This window comes from Natator depressus, chromosome 6 (genome assembly GCF_965152275.1).
Source record: "Natator depressus isolate rNatDep1 chromosome 6, rNatDep2.hap1, whole genome shotgun sequence".
Classification (NCBI taxonomy): Eukaryota; Metazoa; Chordata; order Testudines; family Cheloniidae; genus Natator; species Natator depressus.
The window spans coordinates 21,772,753-21,797,105 of NC_134239.1; the positions used below are offsets into that span (position 1 = coordinate 21,772,753).

The following is a 24,353-nucleotide window of genomic DNA, read 5'->3' on the forward strand; positions in this document are numbered from 1 at the left end:
ACTTACTAATGTCAGTCTAATGAATGTGGAAGGTGCTTAGATACTCTGGTGGTGGGTGGCAGTACAAAACCCTTAAGCTTTAAGAGAAAGACTTGGGGAAACTGCTGCCAGGAAATATGGGGAGAGTGGGTCAAAAGGAAACCAAGCATTCAGTCCCTCATTTTTAACAAACTAGGCTCCTGACTGGCTCCTGGGTGTTGGTGTTGCTCAACACTGGCTCTTGTCATTAGAAATAACTAGCAGGGAATGCTTGTATACAGTGTATAATGGGGTCATGGTTTGGAATAATATTAGAGGGGTGGGGAGAAGCCTCTGTAGTTGAGTGGTGCTTTCTGACTGGCTGAAGACAATGGCCTACCCAATGTGAATGACCCCAAGGTACTGTTGTCTCTTGCTCTTTTATGCAACGGATGGGTTTGGTGGAGTCCAGGTAACCCTGTTTAATAGCTGCAGACGCCATGCAAGTATTAGCTTCATATACAGGCTGCTGGGCAGGGTTCTGCTGGTTTCTGGAGCATGGAAGACCGAGAGGGGCACTAGAGGGCTTGTAAAAGAGTTAAAAGGATACACCCGCATTCCCAGACACTACATGACTTTTTTTTTTTTTTTTTAATTTTTTTAACTCACTTCCTGCCTTTTAGGGATTAATTGGCACCTTGCCAGGGGATTATTTCCCATCACCCGTGCTTCCAAATGTATGTGGAAATGCGGGCTGAGCTCACGGCAGCACAATGCACGACCACGTAGGGATCTTAGGCGAGTTTGTCACTAGCAAACTCCTGGGCAGAAGGATGGCTGCTGGTGGGGAGAGCAGGTGGATTTGGGGTCTGGGCTTTCCCTCAGGAGGACAGTCCTTAAACATGCCTTCTGTTTATGCTTACCTTTATGCTCCTCCCACCCCCCACCCCCCCGGTCACCCCTAACTTCGGGAGCACTTTCCCATGCCTGTTACCCAACCAGCCTCTCTCCGTTCACATCTGGCTCCGAAGCTGAGCGAGGAACGAGGCTGGCTGGGTGAAAAGCCGTCCTCCCCATCGCCCAGGGCGTACCGTGCTCAAACTGCTCGTTAAAGCAGCAGTGTGTGACCTTCGCAGCCTGGAGGTGAAGCGCTATTTCAGCAAGGTCAAAGGGACACAATCAATACTTGTAACTATTTTCCTGGCCTCTGCCTGAGCTTGTCCTGCTCTCCCTGTAGTTCCCACAACCCAGGAGGGAAGCTGGCAAGGGAGCGACCTGAAGAGCCAGCCACTCCTCTCTCCTCTGTAAGGCAGCAGGCTGCCTGTGAGGAAGGGAGAGCTGCTGCAGAGTTCTCCCGGCTCAAACCCGAGCTGTTCTGGGGGCTGCAGGGCAGGTGAGGAGGTCGGCAGTGCCCCTGTTTCCTCTCACAGCAATGGGGCTGGCTCAACCGCTGCAGTTTTAGAAGTTGTGGGGCATGGCACAAGGAGCCCCCTTTCAATCCACAGTCAGGTGTACGTTTTCTAAAAATGGTTGCCCTCAAGGGCTGGGGATTGGACGTTTCTTGGGGCAGGGATGGCCTTCCTCTATGTCCTGTGCAGCACCCTTTAAATTACAGAGCGTCTTGTGGTTCTGCCACAGGATTGTTTGATCGCCAATTGTGCTAGTTTATTTTCTTATATTGACAAGTAATCTGTCTCCCTGCTAGTGTACTGGCTGTGCAGGATGCTACCTTTCGTACAGGGAGGGGCCCGTGGAAGCATTAAATAACTTTATGATGTGTCCTTGCAAGCAGCTGATTGAGCTCTGACTCACGGTGCCTGCCAGCGTACATACGTGACATTGGCACGTGGCTCCTCTTGTGTTCAGATCTGTCCGCACTCGGCTTTGGCTGGTATTTATCATTTTCCTGCCATCTGAATACATGGAGCTTCTAGTGGCATCTGGTCATTAGTGCGGATTAAATCCCAATCGTCTCCATTCCTCCAGCTGTTACGCAGGCTTCCTCCACCAAAAACAGCACCCGGCATCTCTGCCAGCGCGCCCTCAGCTTGCCGAAGAGTGTTGAGATTTGTCCCTGCTGCACCCTCCCTCATCACCTACTAACTGAGAGGGTGAATTGCAGATCCCTACTGACATCTTCTGGAGTAATGTCATGGCCAGGACCGTGGGCCCTCAACTGCCTGGTCCACACTATGGTGATGTTACATAAAGCTTCCCAGGGTTGCTACCACCAGCTCAGCCATGCCCAGGATGACAGCACACCTATCGACCAGAGCAGATATCTAGCCGCTGGCTATCTTTGTGGGGGAGGGGGAGGGAGAAACCCACTGTGTGTTTATGAGCTGAGAGGAGGTGAAAGGTACCTTCGGTCAAAGCCCCGTGGAAGCCATTGATGCAACAAGACGATCCCATCTTTGAACTTGCCTAGGATTTGCTTTTGAAGGGCCCTTTGTGTTCACAGAGGAAGCCATTGTATGGGGTGGTGATGGGCCAGGTAGAAAAACCTCCAGCCTAAGTAGCTATTTACCGGGGAAGTGCAGTGTGGTGACAGGGGGCTTTGTGCCTTAGAAGAGGAATGTGCTGACATCCAGGATGTTGTGCAGCATTCCCTCCTGTGCCAATGCTGAGCGAGCTGCTCTTGTGTAGTAGGTGTGGGTACTGCTGGCTGACATTTGTCATAAAATGGAGATTCTATCTACACTGGGAATTTGCCATCAGCGTAGTTGCACAGCTGCAAACTCCTAGTGCTGACGGGCAAAGCCACTGTTTACACTGGTGGAAATCACTCCCTTGAAGTAGAGGTGAGCTGCAGCCGGCCTGTTGCACTTTACCTTGTTTATTGCTAGAGGTTTTGCACTGTTGTAGCTACCCCTGCAATCTAGTAAAATACCTGATTATAGACAAGGCCTAAGACATCATAAGGGTGCATTGGAAACAGTCTAACTTCTTATCCCAAAACGATTTGAGTCTCTTCCCATTAGATTTTTTTTTTTTTTTAAACTTCTGAAAGGATTCTCTTGCCACCGGCTCTTCAGATCCCTCCCGTGTTCTCTGCTGTTTAGAATAGTATAAAATGCAAAACCTCTATGGAAAGGCCGTGCTGCAGCTGAGATTATAGCCACCCGTAAGTGGGGAAGTACCTTTCCACCCCCAAGTCCACGTGGGGGTGGGGGTGGGGGTGGGGGATCTGTGCATTGATGTTGAAAGCATTATTGCCTTCAAGTAAAAAAAGTATTGGACTCTGTCAATCAGAAGCTGCTGATTTTGAATTGTCAGGTCTAATTAGGATAGAAAATAAAGACAGTCTTTTTTAGCTCCAGGGTATCATGACAGACAGCGCTGAACACAAATGAGCCTGGCTTGAGTGGCAGAGCAAGTGGTGGGAAGTGCAGATTAAAAACCAAGATGAAATGGCTAAGAGACTGCCTGCTGTTATCTGGTGGCCAGGGTGTCGCTTTTCCTTCCCCTGCTGCCCCCCTTCCCCCAAGGTGACCGCATCCGCCTCTCCCTCTTGCTGCCTCTGGCCCCAGTCCTAGCGAGAACTTCGTGGCACCCCTGTTGTTCTCTGCTTTGTGCTTTGAAATGACAAACCCTAATCCTCACGACAGCCCTGTGCGGGAGGTTGGGAGTAACCCCTCCTTTACAGGTGGCAAAAGTGAGGCGCATCCAGCTAGTGTTAGAGCTAGACAAAGAATTTCAGAGGTCCCGTTTCCAGACCACTGCTAGATCATCGGATGCATGCAGTGGATCCCATGAAGTGAGCTGTAGCTCACGAAAGCTTATGCTCAAATAAATTTGTTAGTCTCTAAGGTGCCACAAGTCCTCCTTTTCTTTTAACGTGGAGGTCATGACCCCCCATCAGAAGGGTTGCAAGCACATTTCAGTGGAGTTGTGCTCTGTGGTTAGATCTGTGGCAACATAGGGGCACAACTCGAAGAAGGTCCGGAACCATGCCCCCTCCCACCCCACAAGGCCACGCTGGACCAAACTGCCAAATACTTTCTGGGCTTTATTTTTGCCCTGAGCACAGGGACGCTGCCATTTATGTTAAGAAGGCCACGTGTGAGGTGTCATGGTTCAGTTAAAGTACTAGCCTTTCAATAGGTCAGTTACGTGGGTGCACTGGTGGGATGTGACCTGTTTTTTTAAATGCACTGCATGGAACAGAATGCTCTGGGGAGCCCAGCAATTTCCATGCTAGAGAGGTTTTGTCAATGGGTCCATTTGGACAGCGGAACGAAATTAAAGATGGCCGGAGTAGATCTGGAAGCATTGCCTTCCATTTCCAAACACTGTAGTATGTGTTAGTTGACCCTGACCTACCTTGACCTCTTGCCTTTATCTAAACTGACCCTTAATGTCGACAAGGCCCCTGTGGCCAGACCCCCAGAATATACATGGGTTCTTCCACCATTCAAAAACACGACTGCGTTGCTTTTGAATGCTGCTTTGCTGTGTATGTGTGTGGAGGGGAGCAAATTGCTTGGGGGCATGTTGGAGAGGAGCTAGATGGGAGGGAAGATGGTGTTGGAGGGGAAGGTGGGTAGGAAGTCTGGGTGTGTGCAGAGGGGAAAGCTAGGAAGGGTAGGGTAGGAGAATATTTTGCGATAGCCATGGTGCTTACAGTACAGTGAATTATATGGCGGGTGGGGTGTGGTTTGAATGGATGGGTGCTGTGTGTGTTTCAATTTCCTTATGCTAGATCTCTTTGTTTGATCTAGCCCCAGGATAGAATCCGACGCCTTCTGGAAGACTGACTGTAGTGTGACTCTTTTCTATGCAAAGAGGGCTTAATGGGTAAATACCTGGATGCAAAGTGGAAAAGGAGCGTGGGTGCTAAGGTGTTGGAAGGGCATGAAAGTACTTAAAGACACAGGCGCCGACTTTCCAAAATGCAGAGTGCTCTGCCCCAGGCCCTGCCCCCAGCCCACCCTTTGGGGGGAAGGCCCCACCCGCACCCTGCCTCTTCCTGCCCCCTCTGCACCCCTGCCCTGCCTCTTCCCGCCCAGTTCCACCCCCTCCCCTGAGTGTGCCTTGTCCTCCCCCTCCCCTCAGCCTCCTGCACACTGTGAAAGAGCTGATGGCAGCGGGCGGGAGGTGCTGATTGGCGGGGCCCGCTGGCAGGTGGGAGGCATTGGGAGGGTATAGGGGGAAGCTGATAGAGGGGCTGCCAGTGGGTGCTCAGCACCCACCATTTCCCCCCCTTCCCCCCCGTAGGTGCTCGAGCCCCGGAGCACCTACGGAGTCAGCACCTGTGCATAGAGAGGCAAGGTATCTGAGGCTTTGTCTACACTGGAACTTCGTTGACAAAACTTTTGTTGTTCAAGGGTGTTAAAAAAACATGCACCCCGAATGACACAAATTTTACCAACACAAAAGCGCCAGTGTGAACAGCGCTTTGTCGGCGGGAGAGCTGTCTCCTGCCAGCAAACAGCAGCTACGCTGAGCACCTGTTAGCAACACGGCTGTAGCCGCACAGCTGTGTCGCTAAAAGGTGAGTAGTGAGGACAAAGCCTAACTGCGTCAGGAAGGCATGTCTGTCGCAGCAGTGAAGAGGTTAACTTTTACAACCGGAAAAAATGGCAAACTGCTACCCAGGGATTTAATCTGCATGTAACAAACACGACAGCCGGCACAGGACGGACTTAAAACCTAGTTGCATGCCTAGTTCCAATACACAGAAGTTTGTTGTTTGGTGAGTGAAGGTGCAGATGAGGAATAGTTTATTCCAGGGCGTGATTGGTTTTCTGGCTTGCTCTGCAATAATTTACCAACAGACCCTGTGTCAAACAGGGATGTGATTTCCTCTCCCCCCACCCTCCGCCAGCCCTATTATTTTGTATGATCTGTCAGATCAAAGTAAGTTGAGGCTCTCCCAAAGGGGAAGGGGGGAAGAGGGTAGTTTTAATTAACTGCCCCTCCCCTGTATCCAGTTTCATCAGATAATATTTTCCCGGGTCGCTGGAGCACCGGCACCTGCTGCGATATTGAATCAATAGTCCCTGTCGTCGTGGTCTCTGCCAGCGGACAATGGAGCATGACGTGAGTCATGCACCCCCAGCTGAAAGCAAGGGCGTCTAACAACATAAAGGCTCATTATCTGCCCGAGTGGGGGCATGGCTATCAATACCCTACTTTCAAAAACAAACCCTCTTTTCTAAGTAGTAGTCACCCCCTGGGCCCCTCCACAACCCAACCCCAGACATAAACAGCGTGAAAGGAAAACTCTCTTCTTTGGCCCTTTTGAAGTTTAATGAGATTTGCTTGCTGCAAAGCTGTTGCCGTTGCTGAGTTTCCCCACTACTGCTGGGCACTGGTCTCTGGCAGAACAAGAGTCAGCAGCCATTCTCCCGCCTCAAGCAGTTTGGAATGCTCCTCGTGTAGGAGGCTGAGCCAAAGTTCAGCCCATTCCACCCGGTGCTCTGGATTTTGAGTGACCTGCCCATTCTGTGGAGGATGATTGACTTCATTTATATTGCTCTGGCACCCAAAGACTCTGGCTGAGGCACTTTGGTCCTGGACACATTGGAACGTAGAGACCTCACCCTGAAGAGCTTACAGTCTGTCAGGTTCAGATACCGTACTTAGCCAAGAGAGGGCTCAGGTATTGTAACTAGCCAAGAAAAAACACTGTTTTCTGCATTTTTAAAACGAGAAGTGAGGAGATGGCTACTAGGTTTTCTGGTGGATAAAGAAAGTTTATAGGAAGGTAAAGTCCCTTTCTAAACAAAAGAAAGTCATGTCTGAAAACCAACACATTCCAAACATTATCTTTACCTAGTGTAGACACAGTTAACATGTTGTTATTAAGGGTGTTTATCTTACTGTTTTCCATCCTAGGAAAGGTGGAGGTGTCTACCCTGCAATTAGACACCCCGGGCTGGCCTTTGCCACCTGACTTGGACTAAGGAGCTGTTAAATTGTGGTGTAGACATTAGGGCTCTGGCTGCAGCCTGAGCTCTGAGACCCCATGAGGTAGGAGGGTCCCACAGCCCCTTAGACTGAGCCCCCACTAGCCCGAGTCAGCTGGCACAGGATGGGATGGGTGTCTAATTGCAGTGTAGACGTATCCTAGCTGTCTCTGAATTTCACTTTGCGTCTTGTTCAAAACTGACAGTGTAGCCTCCTCTTCCTTCTCCCTGGTACTTAAGGGATGTCTTTGAGCCAGGATATACCGAGGCTTGGTTTGGGGGAATTTTTTCAGGGGGGAGGCAGAAGTTTGTGGTGGAAGGAAGCAGGTTTGGCACCTTTCAATATAAACAGTAGAAACAACCCCATGACTCTCCCCGAGGAGCAGATGTCGGGCAGGTCTGCACAACACAATTACTTTGGTATAACTACGTCGCTCAGGGGTGTGAAAAACCCACACCCCTGAGTGATGTAGTTACACCAACCTAAGCGCCAGTGTAGAAGACAGCACTATGTCGGCAGGAGACCTTCTCCTGCCGACATAGCTACCACCTCTCGTGGAGGTGGATTGCTGTCGGCATAGAGCGTCTTCATTAATGTGCTACAGAGGCCAAGCTGCATTGTAGCAGCTGCACCGATGTAGAGTGTTAAGTTTAGAGCTCAAAAAGAAAAGGAGGACTTGTGGCACCTTAGAGACTAACCAATTTATTTGAACATAAGCTTTCATGAGCTACAGCTCACTTCATCGGATTGCTCAAATAAATTGGTTAGTCTCTAAGGTGCCAGAAGTCCTCCTTTTCTTTTTGCGGATACAGACTAACACGGCTGCTACACTGGAGTTTAGACCTGATACTAGTCTAAATTTTCAAAGGCCGAATGTTGCCTGCTCAGAGCACACATTTCTATTAAAAGGAAACCATCCACTGAAGAACTTCTCTCTCTCTTTCTCTCGAGTGTAAAATCTTAATGTTTCCTAACCAAACATTATCCTTCCTCCACTGTGCTGAACACAAGCTGCGTTTTGTAAGACTGCCTTGCAGGGCTGGTCTGCTGATCAATATGGACTCTTTATAAAGAAGCATGGAAGTATGTTAGTTCTGGGGAATAAAATACCCACATAACTACAGCGGTGATGTTCAAAGCTGCCTTGGCAATTTAGACGATTGATTCCTATTAAAAATCTCAGCCTGCATTGCTTCTGCGAACATACCAAAAAACAGGTGATGCTCAGGGCTTCTCACTGTCACTTCTGCCTTGTGTGCTCCAGGCATTCCTCTGTAACATGGCCATCGTGCCCATTTTGCGGTTCTCAGATGAAAGAGCTTATTATACAAGCGCAAGGAGTTGCTGCTGTTCACAGGGCTTGTCTAAATGCAGAGATTTCACTGTCTGACTCATCAGTTTGAGTTGGTTACTTAACTAAGTCCAGCCTCCTTATAATTGAATGAACTAAAATGTTATTGGTCACTCTGATCTAACAGCGTCTGCACAAGGGGTTTGCATCGATTTTAACTAAATTGATAAAAAAAACAATTTATGTCAACTAGTCGCGCGTGTGTGTGTGGACCAAGCCTGTGCAAGAAGTGCACCAAGGCAGCAGCCATAGAGGGGGATGTTGGCAGCCCAGTGGCCTGTCTGTAGATTGGAGCATGAATTCCATTGCCTAACGAGCACCCCAATAAAAGCCTGATTATCCACAAGCTTTTGTGTGTTTTGCGTACAAGGCTGCCTGCCTTGGCTGGTCTAGCTATTATTTCAGATTCGGTGAGGATACCAAACCATTGCTAATGCCCAAAGGCATCTCTAATTGGATGTTTCATTTATAAATGCTGCTCTTGTCTGTGCGGGAAACCTGGGCAGGGATGCTTTGTTACAATAGGACATGGGGCGGAGGACTGGAAGGGACCCTCCTCCACGTCATCTAGTCTAGTTGCCTTCTATTGCAGGTCACACCATCATGTAGGACACCAGCACAACTTCTTGTGTATGCAACTAATGACCCTGGCAGTTGGAGATTGTTGGAGAGTGAATAAACATGTGTTCATTTTTATAGTGTCTTGTTCTAACTTTGGAAAACAGCGCCTTTTTGAAGTGAAGGACAAATATGTGTTTTAGTTTCATAGTGTTTTTTTTTTTTTAAAGGCCATTATGACCATATAGTCTGACCACCTTTAGAACACCGGCCATAGAATTTCATCCAGTAATTTCCACGTCAAGCCTAGTTATGGCTTGACTAAAGCATCTCTCTTGGAGTGTTTTAAAACTTTACATCTAATGGAAGCCTGCATCAGGAGTCTTCCAGCATCTTATGCTAGTTTAGGCTTAACTTTTTTTCCATGTGAGTGGTTGAAACTGAAACGCCATCATGAGGTAAAATCCCTTGGCTAGCAGATAGCTAGATCTCTATCATGTTGAGGCTTTTATTTAAAAAAAACAAAAACAGAAAAACAACAAACCAAAAACTAACATGCAAATTTGTGCCTTTGCTACTTTAAAACTTATAATGAACTAAATTATAACAACATTTTTAATGCCACTGCTGCTAATTTATCTTCTTTGAATTTTACCCTAAAAGCTTTGAAAAGTAAGCTTCTGACTCTGCAAACGCCTGGAGCAGGTACATAACTCTTAGTCACATGAACAGTGCCATTGGAGTGAGTGGGACTACTCCATGCTTAAATTAAGCGTGTTGCATAATTGTTTGCGGCATCTGGGGCTAACTCTGTATTTTTCTTTCTTTTCTTTTGGTGGCATAAAATCTTTTAATTTAAAAATTGTTTTAAAAAGTGCTTCAGTGTTAATAATTAAAATCTATTTAGACTTTTGGTATGTTATATTGAGAACACTTTATACGTAACAGACCAAAATTTTCAGAAATTAAGAGCTTTAAATTAGGCTTCTCTCCTCATCCGTAGATAGGTCAGAGTGGGATTTTCCAAGGCAGTTAAGTTACTTAAGAGCACACTGACTTCAAATTGCAAACCTTGATGGAGAGCTGTAGCCTTTTCAGAGCAGTTCTGCTTTTTTGACTTGTGGAAGTTCATTATCTGTAGAAAGGTGATAGAGGCTGAAAATAGCACATGGGCTGTTTGCTTATTGATTTTGTGCATTTGAGTATGTGGTGTTAATTAAGCCCTGGACTCCTCTTGATCAATGAAGAGGAGCATTTGAAGTTTGAAACTTTAGTACAATTTCAGATTTTATATAGAGCTTTTTTCCTGGCTGTCAATTAGGAAATGAATGAAAGAAGCTGGTATAGAACAGCCACATAAGCAATCTAAGACTCTAATATGGGAAGAAAGAACCACAGTATGATTCAGATTATAAACATTAATTTAAAAAAATCTTTTTATTAAATAAAAATGATGGATTTGTATCCACCCTTTTGGCTAGTGATAGAAACGCTGCCTTGCCCACAAACGGCACTATATCCTGATGCCTGGTCCACACAAGGAAGAGCTTACAAAAATTTCCAAATGTTGACACCAGTTTGGCTCCACCAACTTTAGCAAAGCTGGGAGCCCTAGTGTGAGTGGGCCCCTGGTGTTTTCAGACTCATGCCAGTTAGACCCATTTTGAGTAGTTAGGTGACACCATGACAAAACATCGGAGCTCTGTCTACACTAAGGCCATGTCTACACCACTGCTTATGTTGGCAAAACTTATATTGCTCAGGGGTGTGGGGAAAAAACCACCCTCCAGACATAAATTATGCCTGCATAGCAGTCGTGTGCACAGCGCTATGTCAGCAGGTGAGCTCTCTCCCGTCGGCACAGAGCGGCTACATGAGCGATCTTACAGCAGCGCAGCTGCATCGATACAGTTGCAAGCTTACAGCGGCACTAGTGTAGACATGGCCTAACACTGTTGCTGCTGCCACTGTAAAGCTGCACCAGTGGTGATTTCTGCATCCAACTTGTAGAGGAGGCCAAAGTGGCCACAGCAGTATGCTCTGAGGGTTTGTCTTCGCTGCAGTTAACTCAGGTGAGTTGATCTCCTGAGGTCCCTTCCAACTCTGATATTCTATGACCATCTCTATGACCTAGGTTAGCCTGGTATAGGCATGAGCGGCCACACTGCAAAACCACACTCAAGTGTCACAGATGCCATGCTCACTTGTGTGTTGTGAGCACTTCTGGAGGCACGTCCTGTAGTTTTTTGTGCTGCAGTATCTGAGTGCTCTGGTCTTCCTGGGCCCAGGGGGTAAATTCTAAAGACCCATGTAGCCGTTAACTGGGAGTGAAGAGCAAAGCTGGGGTGGGGGGAAGGGAAGGGTGGACGTATCTTTCTGGGAAGGCAATTGAGTAATCCCAATTATTTCTCCCGGGATGCATCTTTTGAAAAAGGATGTGTGTAATGAGTGAGTGTCTGGGAGGATTAACTGCAAAGAAAGCAGTATAGCTGGGCAAGATAAAGAGGTTTGCTTTGTCTGAGATCTGGTGGCTTTAGAAAGCTAGGTCTATTTGAACTGGTTTGATGTTTCCCAGCAACTGGTAATACCTGTTATTTGGGATGGGGGGGGGGGGGAGGAGAGGCTGTGGGCTTTTATCTGTGTGAGACCTTGTTTTTTGGTTTTTTCTCTCACTCACACTCACACACGACATACACCGTGGGGAACCTGGCACAGCTCTTCCTAACTTTTGGAAATCTTTCAATTAAACCCCAGTGATAAAACATTTGAGATAAGCCCCTTACATGTTTGTGAAAGGATTACTGGACCTTTGTAGCCCAGTTGTTCCACTGTTGGGTTACTAGGGAGGAAGAGAGAGAAATGGGAATGGGGGCGGGGCGTTCTCTGGCCTGTGCTCTGTGGGAGGTCAGACTAGATCAGTTTCCCAAAGGCTAGGTCTCAACAAGGGTCTAGCTGGGTTACCATGTTCAGGGCCAGATTAACCCATCACTGAGCCCTGGCCTAAGAAAACATACACTTCACCTAGCCTGGTGCGCACAGGAGAGCAAGCTCCCACCCCACGCTTCCCACTCAGTGGTGGCTCTGATCCCAGGGGACTGTGACCCCATGTACCAGGTCGCAATGCCCAGAGAGGGGAGCCAGGCCCAGCCCTGCTGGGTGAGTGTAGGGCTTGCTCACGCTCCAACCACTCCCCTCTGCACCAAGTGTCAATGAGGATTGTGGTGCCAGGGTGGAGGGTGCAAATCTGAAATGGTGATTTGCACAAAAGGACACAATGCAGTTGGTGAGCCACCTTAATAAAAAGTTTGGGAACCCCCAGACTAGATGATCCTAGTGGTTCCATCTGGCCTTAAAATCTGTGTCTGCAAGTTGTCCACTGTGATTCTTTACTGGCTCATTTTACAGGGAGGATGATAGGAAGAGGGGGGAAGCTAATGTTTTTAAACATATGTCTTGATACAACTTTGTTTTACAGTTGCATTCACTTGACACAGTTTCTTCACATCTTCCTATATCAGGATATTCTCTGAATTTTACCAAAGGAGTGGGAGGTGGGTTGAGGGGGTTTCGTTTATTGGTGTATTTTCAAAGTGCATTAACAGGGTTTTGAAAAGTGCAGACGGAGGCAGAGAAATTAAAAGGGGGGGACTGTGGAGTCAGGAGAGCAGAGATATTATTGTCCCAGAGATCAGTGTGGCAACTTCCATGGTTCCTTGTTGAACAGAAATTGTTTGCGTTGCCACAGCACCTTGGCGCCTCCTGGATTAGGACCCCATTGTGCTAGGTGCTGTACAAACACAGGACAAAAAGACCATCCCTGCCCCAAAGAGCTCACAGTTGAAGTTGTCCTCCACATTACCATGTTGGTGACCTAAAGGATAGAGAGTTTTTTTTCTAAAATACGAGTTCCCTTGTAAAAGTATCCCTTTAAAAGGATTTACATACTTTGAATCACTTTCAGATAACATGCAAGAACTGAAATTCATCTTTCTGACACCAGCGCTGTCTTCCAGTGAGAGTTGCCTCCTTTCTTACCTGATTCTGAATTTGACACTTCAGGCAACAAATGATTTAGTGCTTTGGGTGCTGGCCTGGAACTTGGACACTTAGGGTGAATTCTCTTCTCTGCTATAGCTGCCTTGTGTTGTCGTGGGCAAGTCACTAAGCTTCTCTGTTCCTCAGTTCGCCATCTGGAAAATGGGGATAATAGCACTGCCGGGGGTGTTTGTGTAAAGAGGATGAGACATTCAGATACTATGGTAAGGGGTCCGGGCCATATAAATACCTTTTAGATAAACAACAAAATAGTGTCATAAAAATATGGTTAGGACTTCATTGGTCAAGGCAGAAGGAGAAACTGGGCTGAGAGGGGGATAAAGCTGTTAGTTAAAATTACCCCACACACAGAGACCTGAAAATACTGGGGAAGGAGCGTTGTTGAATAAAGTTCTTCCCAAGTCATCTGCCTGGCTAAATAGCTGTATCCAAGCAAAGCCCAGGTGCTTTGGTGAGTGAGTTTGGTTTCTGATGCATGCCTGTTGTTATGCATCAGCCCATCAGTTCCTCCTTCCCAGCCCTCCTGGGATGCACAAAAAAGAGGTATGTCCAATTACCCTGGGCGGGGTGGGGGGGAGAAAGAGGCTCCCAATGAATGCCTGAGCTGTGGGTATTATGTGGGGGAAACTCATTCTGTTCACAAAACAAAACGTTTGCATGGAAATAGCCTGTCTAACCTCTTGAGAATAGCCCCCCCTTTGTGCCTCCATCACCACGGAACAAAAGCCAGAAGCGTTTCCCTGAAAGGCCACATTAAGGCTCTGAGCTGCTTTGTATTATAAAAGAGGGGTTACTGGGGGGCTGCGAAGATCTGGGAGGGCTTTGCAGATGGGAGATGCTGGCATTTGATTTCCTGCAGAGTCTGGGGTATAAATTCCGCTAAAACCTCTGTCAAACTTCTCCCAGTGCACCTTGCAAAACAGATCAGATTGGAATTCCCTGAAAGGTGATACCAGTGAAGTACCAGCATCTCTTCCCATGCCTTCCAGCCAGTGTTCTGAACAGGGCTAAGGGCTCAGCAGGCCTGGAGCGGTGGTTGCTTCTCCCTGCCTCTTCCCCCCCCCCCCCCAAAACAAGTAAGACAAACACCAGCTATTTGTGTAGGTCTGTAAAGCACTGTGGTGCTTCACAGATATTTGAGGAAGAGGGGAGACATACCCTGAAGACGTTGGTCTAAGGACCCAGCCCTGCAGTGAGTTCTCTGCAAGCAGATTCCTGCATCAGCTCAGACCCCCAGTGATTTTAATGGGCTTCAGTCCGGGTGCAGGGATCCCCATTGAGGTCAGTGGGGCTATGTGCATGAATTTCAGGAGTGGGGCCCAATTTGGACGAAGGCAGAACACGACAGACCATGGAGGGAGGAGGATTAAATCCTATTAAACAGCGGGTGAATCACATCGGTTCTATCTGGCCTCTTGAGGCTGAGGCAGGTTGAGATGGGAGGAGTGGAAAGCCAAGCCAAAGAAGTGGGTTTTGAGGAGGGATTTGAAAGATGGGGAGAAGACGCCTGGCCCGTAGGAAGGGAAGGGTGGGGGTGTTTAGGGAGTAGTGTGAATTTGATGATCGTGTGTCCCTGGGACACCCTGGTCACTCTTTCTAGTGTATTTGTCCCATTTTTTTGGTACCCCTGACCGCTGTAAACTGCTCACCTGAAGGAGCTGTGTGGGCAGCAGCTGTCCCAATGACATTCTTGATAGGTTGGCTGAGTGCAGGTGGGGAGAACCCCTGCCCCCTAAACCAGGCCTCTTGTATGCTGAGCCTCCCAACCCCACCTCCCCTGCCTAAGTCCTAAAACAAGGGCGTGCCTTGCACACAGTTGGTTGCACAGGGAAGAATTGGGCAGGAGTGGATTAAGGAGAGGGAGGGCTAGACACAAAAGGATTGAGGCCCATCTTGTTAAAAGCCGAGGCTATGCTGAAAAGGCAGTTTGGTGGGCAGATCCTGTTCTGTCAGCAGGTTTTGTGCCTGGGGAAGGGTGTCTTGGGATTTTTGGTAGATGTGTTTGAAGCAGTCTGAAGAATTTAAATGTTTCGTACGTGGTAAGAGAGCATGCCCATGTCTGATGGAAATAGATCATGGATTATAAGAAAATCGGCAAAAGTAGATTGGAGCAGAATGAAGTGGCCCCACCTGCCCTCTTTCCCCTCCAACGTGTAGGAGGTGAACACACATGCTTAGTAGCTTTGGAGAAGTTTGCGCAATTACTGCATGAAAGACGTCAGCTGTAGGAATTGAGTAAACTTAACTCAGGCAGAAAGCGTGTGTCCATCCCTATTGTTTATCTTTCTCCCACTTCTTTCCCTGTCCCCCCCTCAAAGATCCTCACCAGTGGGCATGAACGTTGACAGCAGACTAAACCTGTTAGCACACAGACTGGTGAGAAGGATGGGGATCCCAGTGTCCTAATGCAAAACAAACACCCTCGGAGCTGCTGAGATTCCTTCCAGGGTCCTCTCCTGAGATGCCGCTTGGGGAGTTTCATCTGTAGCGTTTAGCCTTTGGCTGGTGAGTGTCAGACAAATTCAAAGGCCTCAGGAATTGCTGGGCCAGTGACGAGTGCTTGTATTTCTGATATCCCTTGAGCTCCGTCCTCTGCACAGGGTGTTACTGCGGAAACCGAGGGAGTGGAACGACCACCTGGCCCTACCTGTGACTGAAACAAACTTCCATTAACAATAAATGTCTCAAGCATTTTTTTAAAAAAAAAAAAGAAAATTCCCTCACATTCTTTTTTTTCTCCTTGCTTCTCTGTCTCCCGTTCTAAACTTTCTGCTGCTCTGCCACCTGGGGTATGTCTACACTACAGTCGCTGCGGTGGTACAGCCACAGTGATGCAGCTGTGTAGACGCTTCCTACGTGGACAGAAGGGGGGTTTCCATTGTACGACGTCGTGCATCAACTATGGGAAAGGGACTGAGAGACTTTTCCATTGGACCATATGAACGGGAACCATAAACTCACTGAACATTAAATCCCACCAAATGAGGGTCAATCCATCCTCCTCATCGTATCCACTCATTATACTCCACACCTGAACATAGCCATCATATGAACAACATACCCTCATATCTCAATATCTGTACTTTGACCCGTTAAACTTTTACTCCCAATTGGGGAGATTGCAGATTATGTATTCCTTCCGCCACCCGTTCCTAAACCGAATTTCGCACCCCTTGATAATCTGTACCTTATTCCCGGATAACCAGAAACGTCTATGCTTGAACTCTGTACTGTTTTCTTTTTACTTCAACATCATCTTAATCAAATTATTAAGCCCACTTCTCCAAGAGGCAGTAGCTAGATTGACAGGAGAATTCTTCCATCAACCTAGCTGCGTCTACACCGGGGATTAGGTTGACCTCATGATGGTACTCAAGGCGTGAAATTTTTCACAGCTCTGAGCGATGTAGCTAGGAAAATCTAATGTTTCAGTGTCAAGCAGGTTGGTCTCTTGTTTGTTGCTGTACTGTGGGAATGTCTTTTGCACTCTATCCTTCCCTTAATCTCTGATTTTGGGGAGTCCATAGGGGTAGGTCCACTGCCTGCCAGTGGTGCTGCTTGTAGCTTTCTAAAGCAACAACGAGAAATTGACCCAATTCTTGTCAGTTTCAGAGCTGCCTATAGGATTCTGAATAGCATCCCTGAAAATTGAGGGAGTTCTGATCTGGGTTTTACAGCTTGGCAAAGCTATGAATACCAGCAGAGGTACTGGAACTGCATTTGGAAGGTCACCTTCACAAGCCTAGAAACTTAATATCGTATGTTAAAATGAGAGTTTAACATTTGAAGATGACGGTACTTATTTGGGAGAGATTGCTATATGACTTCAGTGCTGGATTTTCTTCAAGCCCTCTTACTGGGGAACATTTAAGAACTTCTACTGGATCATAGACAGATGGAGGCCACAAGCTTAAAAAAAAAAGCTTATCTACAATTGAGGCAGAACTAAAATCAAATGTTACTTCTGAAGTGCATGATAGAAGTTAAGAACGTTACACTTGCACCTACTTCCCCTTTACATAGTGGTTGTAGTTAATATTAAAAAATAACAGCCCCTTTTCCTCAGAAAACGTAGCCCAAGAGGAGTTTACACCTAGGCCACCGGTGAAGGGCCTTGAGGAGAGAGGTGCTTTGGTCAGGGCAGGAGGGAGGGAAAGTGTTTGTGTTAGGTGCTGGATGTTGGCTAGGTTGAGGAGAGGGGAGTCATGGAGGCAACAGGAGAGGAAGGAGAGAGCCTCATCTTGGGACTGGGAGGTGAGGAATGAAGGGATGAATTTTAGAAAGGCCTTTAGAGGGAGAAGCAACAAAAAGAACCAGTGAGCGTTTGGGGGCGAGATGAGGAGGAGGCAAAGGCAACCCGAGCATTAGGAGGCTGAGCAATGAGAGGTTTTAGAGCAGTGGCTTGCAGACTTTTTTTTTCTGGGGATCCAGTTGAAGAAAATTGTTGATGCTGGGGATGAGGGATTTGGGGTGCGGGAGGGGCTCAGGGCTGGGGCAGGGGGTTGGGGTGCAGGAGGGGGTCTGGGCTGTGGGTGCAGGCTCTGGGGTGGAGCCGGGATGAGGGGTTTGGGGTGCAGGAAGGGGTTCCGGGTTCGGGGGGACACGCAGGGCTGGGGCAGGGGATTGGAGTGCGGCGTTGGGGCACGGACGTACCTCTGGCGGCTCCCAGTCAGCAGCACAGGCGGGGTGCAGAAGCAGACTTCCCGCCTGTCCCGGCACCACGGACTGCGCTACGCCTGAAGCGGCCAGCAGCAGGTCCAGCTCCTATGCGGAGGTACTCAAGCGGCTCTGCGCGGCACTCGCCCACAGGCACTGCCTCCTACCAGCTCCAGCCAATGGGAGTGTGGAGCCAGTGCTCAGGGCGGGGGCAGCGCGCGGAGCCCTGTGGCCCCCTGTCTAGAAGCTGAACCCGCTGCTGGCCACTTCTGGGGCCCAATGAGGTGTTGGAACAGGTAGCTGGGCAGCACTGCCACTGGGATTTTTAACATCCTGGTCGGCGGTGCTGACCAGAGCGACCCAGTGCCTGACATGCCACGACCCAGTACTTGGTTGCGACCCGCACTTTGAAAAACGCTGTTTTAGAGGAGACGGCAACAGGGATGGGGAAGAGGGTGTTGGAGGAACCATGAGTTTAGTTTTTGCCATGTTTTATACAAGGAAGTGGCAGGATCTCCATGAGGATCTGCCCTCAGCTTGGGCAGAGGGCAGGGGTGGGCAGGTAGGTTTGAGCTTTTGGTGCACAAGTACAAAACCAGGGCAGTGGATGAGGTCACCTGAGGACGATTGTAGAGGGCACCAGTGGAGAAGAGAATCAGGAAGAGAACAGAGAGGGGCTTCAAGGAGATGTCCATGGCTGGTGTAGAAGGCAGAAGAGATGATGTATTTGTTTTTTCAGACAACACAACCCCCAAGGTTTAACTTCCAGTTAGAAGACGAGCCTCTCTCGTTAGGAAGACTTGGGGAGGTCAGTTTGTTCTATTTGCTGTCCATGCTGCCTGCTGGTATTGCTTCCTCACCGAAATAGGCCAGGGCAGAGAATCACTGGGCAGGAATATCTTACCTGGGGTGAGGGAAGGAGTCTTATGTTAGCCATAAATAGAAGAGAATTGTTAGTCACTGCAGCTATTTTAAGTGATTTTAAAAAACAACCCTGCTTTGTGATTAGCTCCAGTTCAGCTTGTTCCTCCCCCGCCACCCCCTTTGTGCCGTGGGAGGGAGACTGCTGGAGGAATGTGGGTTAATGATTGCCAGAAGTAATCAGCTGGCTAGGGCTATAGCAAATGGCAGTAGGGCTAAATGCTTTTTTCTGACATGCACAAAGTAAACTTTGCTACCAGGGCATGAAAACAGCTGTGTGTGTCTGGAAGTAGATTGGTACACACGCAACGCTGTGCCGTCCAGCTTTTCCTCGTCGCCTATCGAAGAACGGCAAGTGAGTCTGATTTTTGTGTGTTTTTTCGATAGCTAATGTCTACCTTGCGAAACAGAGTGTGTGTTTCCAGCAATACCTGTCAGACTGTAAAATCCTAGTGGAGACGAGGCACAGGTAGTTTGTAAGGCAGTGTAGCTAGACAGGGTCAACTGCAGATGAGGGGTATAGGGCTGACCTCACCTAGCCACATCAAGATACAGACTGCCGGTGCCTTGACTCAACCTGGATTGTCCAGTCAGATAGGCACTGCCACGTAACAAGGAACCAGTTTTTGCCGTGAAGACCAAATGTATGAGCTAATCGCCCTCCTCCACCTGACAGCGAGAGGGAGTGTAACAACCAGATGGTCTATTCAGTTGTTAAATGCTTTCCAAGAAATTCTGATGCCTCGAACCTGACATTGCTACAGAACAATCCATTTAGAAAATGTGACGCGCAGGCAAGGGAAGGATTACCAATGGATTAAAGGAACGCTGTCCACTTGAAATATAGTCAATTTAAAAAATGAGTGAAATGTAGCTTGAGGTACTACACCTGCCCCAAATCCCTGTGCCTTTTTGGGGGAAGGAGGGGGTTAATGTCCTATTTATTTAAATGTTTTTCTCTTCTCTGTCACTGACTCAGATTTGCACCAACAGTAAACTGTGAAATGGGCTATTTGATATATTGCCAAGTGCAGAAGATTCAAGGAAGTATTTTTTCCTCTAATTTTTCCATTATAGTTTTGTGCGTTATATCAATAGTAGGATAAAAAAAGCAATGTGGCGTAAATTAATGCTGTCCCTTTAAGACAGCAGACCTCCTTGGGGTGGGGGGACTAAGCCAGTTCTCTCTACCAGAGTAATGACATAAACTCGTAATTTTGTGGACCTTGCTCTCCGTCGCCTTCTGAAGCAATATCAGAAGGCTGATTATGAGGCGTGTAGCCACGGTGCAAGCAACGTTGTGGGTTTGGAGGGAGCCTGTCACCACCGTCCATCTGAGAAATAACACGATGGGATAGAAGTCCTAGCAGAAGACCATATTTGCAGTCTAGCTGATGATATTGCCTTATGTGTGAGGGAAATCTGTAGTCGCTGAGGTTTCTGTGGGGCAAATATTGATCCTTCTCCTCCTCCTTTCCTCCCAAGTCCTGTTCCTCCCATGGAGCTGAGAACTTTAATATTTAGCTTGGGGTTCTCTGTCTGGTGTGTCTTCTCTTACCCTGTTCCGTGTCTACCCTCCCTTTCCATCCCCTATTGGCTTACTCTCTTGCTCTGCCTCCCTTCTCTCGCCTGTACTCTTCCTCCCTCCTGATCGTTTGACTCCTATATTGCCAGGTCTGTTTACTTGGCATCCCTGCCACTCCACTTCCTCCTCTGCCTGAGCCATGCAGAGTGGGGCTGGGGGGGGTGGAAAGCCTGGCACAGGCTGATGGTGCCTTGGGCGGTATTGACAAGTAGCGGCTTTGGTAGTGAGCCCAGGTGGGGAGCCAACTCTGAGGCTATGTGTGTGGTGATGTCATTGCAGGAATGATTGGTACAGGTGGGTCCTGAGTCACCCATGAGTCAGTGTCTCCTGAAAAACATTCTTGGGTTCTGCTCTCAATGTGACTAACCCACTTTGTCAAAAGGGCTTTGTGGTGGGCTTGGAAGCAGATGGGACCCATTGGCGTAGCGTGGCTCTTCCTGTGCTCTGGTTACACTTGTGCATGTGGACGTCTGACTTGGGCAGTGCCTCAGAGGATCTGCAGCTTGGGCGCAATTTGGAAGACGCTCTGGACTGCAGCTGGGACAGGTGACTCTCTCTTTTAGAACCTTGTTCCTGCAAGGCTGGGCTCAAGAGAAAGGGGACGAACAAGGAGGATACAAGTGCAGACTTAGCGCTGCATCCAGACTAACAGGATGTCTCCTTTATTCTAACAAAGCATGAAGGGGGAAGCAAGAAATGAGAAAAGTGCTTCTGGCCCAAAGTTTGACTCCAGCTACTATTACAGTCTCAGAAACCTGTGAGAATGAAGTGGCATAACCAGGGCCAGTCAACATAGGGGATTGGTAAGAATAAAAACTAGCATAAACCTTATTCTCTTGCAGACTCTCCCAGCAGCGGAAATACATATTTCTTGTTCTTGTGCCACTGAATTGTTACTAGGGAGAATGGCCCAGCATGAACCTAGTTTCTTGGTAACGAGGATGGGAAATGGTACAAACTGAAACAAGTCCTTAGTTGTTATGAGTCTGACTTTCCTTGGGGTGACTGGCTGAATGCTGTGCTCTGCATTGAGGGCAATGGCTCAGCACTGAGGCTGCAATCGGGTCAGAGTGGTTGCTCTCAGATGCCATAGACTAAGTGTTGACTGTAAGTCCTTCTGAGCAGTGTGACTCAGTAGCTGTGCTTGTGCAACTGGGCTGCGAGTTTCCACGGGTCATGCTGAATGAGCTGTGACAGGAGTGTATCGCCTCGTCTCGCGTGGGGAAGAAGGCAGCTGTGATACTAACTGCTCCCTGTGAAAAGTTGTGCTTGCCCAGTTCAGAAAATACTGCCCAGTCTTTATCTCTGTGCCTACCAGCACAAAAATATAGTGTGGTGGCTGTACACGGACCATCTCCGGAGAGAGGAAGCCAATGGGAGCTGAGAGTGGTGAGCAACAGGTCCTTGGCTCCCTTCAGGAGGTACTTGGCACCTTCAGGATTGGGCCTAATGGGAGAAAACACATCGTGGAGAGCAGCATTGGCACAGCTGAATTTGCAGGAAACCAGAGTGATGCACATGAACTGTCCACTTGAATAAAGGCCAGATCCAAAGGCCATTGAAATAAATGAAAAGAGCATCCACCAATTGCAATGAACTTTGACTAAGGCCCTAAGTGTCGGGAAAATAGCTTGTCACTATTGGGTGTCTTAGGAGTATTGCGTAGCAGTAAGCGTTTCAATTTTCAATACCCCTGGGCATCTACAGCATCATATTTATCTGCAACTTGCCTCCTCTTAGACATGGTGTGTTTATTTCCATATGAAACTGTTGGCGTTGAGCATCCATTGCCTAATTTAGGACCATGGTCCCATAGAAACCTGTGGAGAAAAACTGGCGAAAGCCTTAGAATTTGACCAGCCCTGCCATGCTTCCACAGGGTTCCTTTCTATAAGGAGTTGTGCTCTGCAGGCATACTTGTGAGGAGTGCAAATAAGGAACCTTCTGATAGATCTGAGAATTATGGATCAATAAACATGGCTACATGGCTTTCGGTAGCTAATGGAAATATGTATGTTGTGACTTGCTTGTTAAAAATGTTCTCTCGCATACATACTTGCATTTCTTTAGCATCATCAAGAGAGCCACCCTTCTGGGCCAGCCTGCAGACCCATTTTTTTTCTGACTTCCTATTTGCCATTGATTGCATCACTGTAAAAACCTGACTTTGGGGACGGTTGGCATGATGATTCTCATTTGAAACTCATTTGATCCAAAAACTGTGGGGTGGAAGGAATCCTCTCCGAAGCAGTGGAGGTCCAGCGGATAGGGCAGTGTACTGGGATTTGAGAGACTGGATTCTATTCCCTGCTCTGCCACTGACGTGCTGTATCACCTTGGGCAAGTCACTTACCCTCTCTGTGCCTCTATTTCCCCTTGCACCGGACAATGCCTTGCCTATTTAGACTGTAAGCTCTTTGGAGGAGGGACTATCCCTTACTAGTGTATATACAGCACCTAGCACAGTAGGACCTTGATCTTAGTTGGGGCTGCTAGGCACTGCAGGAATGCAACAAATTATCATCCCAGGTATGCTGCTTAAATTGGGCTCAGCTGCTTGTTCCGTTGAGGCCTAATAGTCTATTTGTGTCGGGATTGTTTGTAAGGCTTTTTGCATGGAAGAGGGCTAGAAATGCATTTTTAACCAAAGCTGAGTGTCTGTCGCATCTAGTTCCCTCATGCAGCCGTCCTCTCATGCACTTGCTCGTTGTGTGCAGCACGTCAGGACACCGTGCCCTCCTGCTGATTGAATAATAGGCCTGTGGCAACTAAAGCGATGGCTCACGTGAAAAAGCCATGTTAAGAAACTATTTTTAGCTGCCTTTTGTAGAGCTGGAACTGAGAAGGCACTAGCATCATATGAGCAGCCAGTTCTCCATAGACCCCCAGTCTGAGAGCTTCCTGGGTTAAGGCAGGAGAGATCACCCCATGCATTCTCAAAGGCAACTTATAGGCCCTCTCAGCAAATCCAGGGAAGACCAGAGCTGACTTTCTAGGGTTTTAAAAAAGCAAAAGCGGGTGAAGGAAGCTTTAAAAGACTCAGCTTTCAGGCCTGCCTTTGTACATAATAAAGGGCACAAGCCCAAATATTTAAAATCCTTGGCAGGTCATTTTAAGTCTTAGGATTGTTCCAGGCGCTTGGCTGCGGGGATCTACAATAGCCAATTTATCAAAAATTAGTGAGCGTGACGTATACTGCCTACTAGAAAGAAGGTGAAAAACTACAGCAAGCTAGGTAGCTCAGTCCCCGCAGTAGTCTTCATGGTAGCGGACCATGGCACTACTGCAGAATGTGCAAAACCAAGACCGAGCTTACCGCATAAAGAACCAATGATCTCACACAAACTAGAGTCCATGAGAGAGACTTCAAACCCAAGTAGGCCAACTCTAGACCATGTCTAAGGTGAAACTGAAATGGAGACACCTCCCACCTCAGACTAAATGAGTGTGTGAAAGAGAGACCTCACTTAAAGTGAGGAACAGACTGTATGCCGTGTCTGTGGCTAACTGTTCTGTTCAGGTCTTCATGGTCGCTGGGTGATCCCCAGTATTTAAACTGTGCATTTCCAACCCTTCCTTGTGATATACATAAAGATGCAAACTTGCTATTGCTAATTGGATCCTGTCAAATCAGACTCTAGGGTTAACCAGGACCAACTAATATGCCCTTACAGTGGACAAGGACAGTTGTGTTTAAGGGCAACCTCGTGCTAAGTAGAACATGTGCATTAACACACTGGTTCTCAGCCTGGCCTTCGCAACAGCTTTCAGGAGGTTGTGACTGTACTCTGTTCTTTGTGGCTAGATGGTAAGGATGGGGAGATCTTGCAACTTATGGGCGCAGGAGTTCCAGTACCCTTCTCTTCTAACCTGGGGTTAGGGTACTGGAAAGGTGGTTGTTCTAACTTGATACGTTTTTCCAAGTATAGAAATGGCCTCCCCGTGTCTCACTGTAAAGCATTAAGTAGCGAGTTTCACTCGGACGCTGATAAACTTGGTGGGGGACTCTGACAAAGACCCTCTACAATGATGAGTTTGTCAAAGGCAATCTGAGCTCTGAGGTTTTCTTCAGCACACTCCTCTGGTACATCTTGGAAACCTTTTAATGGCTTATGCTGTTTTGTAAAGGTCTTCTATTTCCTCCCAGATAAAGATAACTGGGAGTAAACAAAACATTTTTGAAAATACCTACGCCATCACCTTTATACCCCACAGCTGGGGCGGGGAGAATGACTGAGAGCTGCTTTTTCTGCTTCAGTTATTGCCTGGAAAATCCCCAGTGAGTTGTTGCCAACTCATTGGAGTAATTGAAATAAAAAGAAGTAAATCCAGCTAACCCACAAGAACCCATGCTCT

General features: G+C 47.8%; 1 protein-coding gene across 5 annotated transcripts in view; it reads left to right on the forward strand.

Moving 5' to 3' along the window:
• The window catches only part of RASSF7 (Ras association domain family member 7), a 122,806-nt gene that overhangs the window by 73,228 nt on the left and 25,225 nt on the right, over window positions 1–24,353 (forward strand). The window contains exon 1 of one of the 5 annotated variants that reach the window (XM_074954744.1): window positions 18,676–18,767. The exons of the other annotated variants lie outside the window; for them this stretch is intronic. The gene's annotated coding sequence lies outside the window, so the exon portion shown is untranslated. Of the gene's footprint in view, window positions 1–18,675; window positions 18,768–24,353 lie in introns of those variants that run through there. 5 annotated transcript variants of the gene reach the window in all.